The sequence below is a fragment of the Mandrillus leucophaeus genome, unplaced genomic scaffold (assembly GCF_000951045.1).
Source record: "Mandrillus leucophaeus isolate KB7577 unplaced genomic scaffold, Mleu.le_1.0 Scaffold576, whole genome shotgun sequence".
Lineage (NCBI taxonomy): Eukaryota > Metazoa > Chordata > Mammalia > Primates > Cercopithecidae > Mandrillus > Mandrillus leucophaeus.
Window position 1 is genome coordinate 771,751 of NW_012106208.1, and position 3,318 is coordinate 775,068.

Sequence of the window (3,318 nt, forward strand, 5' to 3'; positions counted from 1 at the left end):
AATATCCTTGTATCATTTCTGTAAGGATAGTACATTCTGAATTTTATGGGATAATCATAATTTTATTTTTCAAAATACTTCATTTAATCTAATGAATTTAATCGCTCTACACCCCCTCCCATCGTTTTGCATGTCCTGTTCAGTTTGGATTCTAACAAGGAATTTTGGTGTGGGGCATTGTCCTGTAAGGGCTTTGAATTAAGTTTCTTAGGTCCAGACCGTTCCAGTCCTTTCAGGCCTAATCAAGCATCCTTTGTACTCACTGGAAATGCCACCTAGTTTCAGCTGCTGTTCTCAAATTGGCTTGGTGAGCTTTCAAGTGAGTACTTTTTTTTTAGATGGAGTCTCGCTGTCACCCAGGCTGGAGTGCGGTGGCTCGATCTCAGCTCAGTGTAAGCTCCACCTCCTGAGTTCACGCCATTCTCCTGCCTTAGCCTCCTGAGTAGCTGGGACTACAGGCACCCGCCACCACGCCCGGCTAATTTTTTGTATTTTTAGTAGAGATGGGGTTTCACCATGTTAGCCAGGATGGTCTCAATCTCCTGACCTTGTGATCTGCCTGCCTCGGCCTCCCAAAGCGCTGGGATTACAGGCGTGAGTCACCGCTCCCGGCGTCAAGTGAGTACTTGTTATTTTGAAGTTCTGAGATTCATCAGAAGTGCCATTGCTTCCACTAGAACAGATAGTGATACCATGCCGATCTTGTGGCTATTAGTGGTTTCTCTCTACCTGTTTTTTGTTTGGGGGTTTCTGGGGATACCTAGTTTTGCTGTCAAGTTGTCCAAGGTTTCCAGGTTTCCTATCATGACTGCTTTGTGGTGCTTTAATGGGTAATTTCAGAAATAGTAAAAACTGTAATTTCAGAATACCTGCCAGTGAATTTTTTAATGCAGGAGCAGGTAAAAGTTACAAGAGCACCATCTCCTTCAATGAGTATGCTTTTCTCCAAACTGTTTCCATCATTTATCTTTAGACCTGACCATTTTAAGAACCCTAGGCAGGCCGGGTGTGGCGGCTGATGTCTGTAATCCCAGCACTTCAGGAGGCTGAGGCAGGAGGATCATTGAGCCCAGGAGGTTGAGACCAGCCTGGGCAATATGGCAAGAGCCTGTCTTTACAAAAAAATAATTAGCTGGGCGTGGTGGTGCAGGAAAATTGCTTGAGCCCAGGAGGGTTAAGGTTGCACTGAGCTATGATTATGCCACTGCGTTCCGGCCTGGGTGACAGAGTGAGACCCTGTCTCTTAAAAGAAAAAAAGAACGAACCCTCAGTAAACTCCTTTCTCTCTCTGAGATTCACAGCAGAATATGGAGGTTGTCATCAGTGCAGTTTAAAAGCAAAGGGCCTGCTTCATTTGGACAACTGCATTTTTTTTTTTTTTCTTCAGGGTAACCTCTGCTAAACAGAGAACCCTACACTGTCAAACTGATGCCTGGGGGGCAAAAGGGCCAGACTGCTGTTTTTAAGATAGTAAAGGGTATCATATACTTTTTCAGTTAGGTAAGTGGTTTCTGGTCATAGTGTCACAGTATCTCTAGCTGTTTCTATTTGTTTTCTGGGTTAACTGCAAAATTTCCAAAACTGTTGGTTTGGGTCTGCCACTTAGAGAAATCTTGGGTGAGTTGTATCTTCTGAACTTATACCTACCTTACACATTGTTACATGTAAATGAGGTAGCTGATGACTTAAGAGTCCAGGAAAATGTAAAGTGACATAGAAGGTGCCACTGTTGCACTGGCTTACTTCTTTAATTAATATTGTCTAGCTTCTATTTATAGCAAGCTTGTCCAACTCACAGGTCACGGGCTGCATGTGGCCCAGGATGGCTTTGAATTCAGCCTCATACAATCATAAACTTCCTTAAAATATTGTTTTTTTTTCTTCTCATTAGCTATTGTTAGTGTATTTTATGTGCTGAATAATTCTTCCAGTGTGGCCTCGGGAAGCCAAAAAGATTGGACACCTCTGATTTACACCATATCAAAAGCAAAGTACCTAGCAATACAGTAGGTACTTGAAAAGAATAGCAAATAGGTTAACTCTCAATGGGCAGTTGACTGTCTTACCTTGATATTCTCAGCACCTCAGATATAGCCTAGCACACAGTAGGTGTTCGGCCAATGGTCATGGAACAGAATCTTCCAATTATGGCAGAAATCAGTTAGTTTTATTCATTATCAGAAGCCCTGTGGTATAGCTGAAACACCGTACTAGGTCTCAATTTCTCATCTTTAACTTCTGGCATTTGGCTTGCTTTCTTCACACAATTATGAGTCGAAGTAAGACACTGTATATGGAAACACTTTCTAAAGATCATGCACACTATTCTCGTCCTACCCCAGGCGGAATTAGGTTGTGGTTAGTGGTAGGTCGCCTAGGTACTCCTAGGTCATTTTGGAGGGGTCTTCTAAGAAAATAAGCAGTTTTGTTATGTTTCCACTTAATTCCTTTTTTTTTTGAGATGGAGTCTCACTGTCGCCCAGGCTGGAGTGTAGTGGTGCAACCTCTGCCTCCTGGGTTCAAGCGATCTCCTGCCCCAGCCTCCCAAGGAGCTGGGATTACAGGCATGTGCTACCACGCCTGGCTAATTTTTGTATTTTTAGTAGAGATCGGGTTTCACCATGTTAGTCAGGCTGGTCTCGAACTCCTGATCTCGTGATCCGCCTGCCTTGGCTTCCCAAAGTGCTGGGATTACAGGTGTGAGCCACCGCACCCAGTCTTCCAATTATTTTCTAACCTCCTTCAACTAATAAATAGCATCTTCATCTTTGAATTCCTTACGTGCTTCGCAAAATGCAGTCTACCTTAGTTACTCAGTAAACATTTATCAAACAAATGTTAGAACACAATACTGCCAATTCAATCCATTGGCAAGTTCTGCCGTGTACTTGCAAAACATATCCTGATTCCAATCACTTTTTGTCCCCATCATTACCGTCTTAATAGAAGCCACCATCGTATTGTTGCTTGCCTGAACAACCGCTCTACCTTCCAAACCGGTTTCTCAGCTCCTATTCATCTCTTTACCAACAGGATCAAAACAATCAGAGTAATTTTTAAAAATCAACCAAATATAAATTAGACAATGTCACTTCTCTCCTTAAAATACTGCAATGACTCCTCCACTGTACTTACTGAATGCAGTTTATTTAAATTATACCTAGTTCTACATTAGAGACCAGCAAACTACAGCCTGCAAACCAAGTCCAACTTGCCACTTGTTTCCTGTAAATAAAGTTTTATTGGAACATAGCCACATATTGTCTATGCCTACTTTTGCACTCCAATGGAACAGCTGAATAGTTCTGTTTTTTTTTT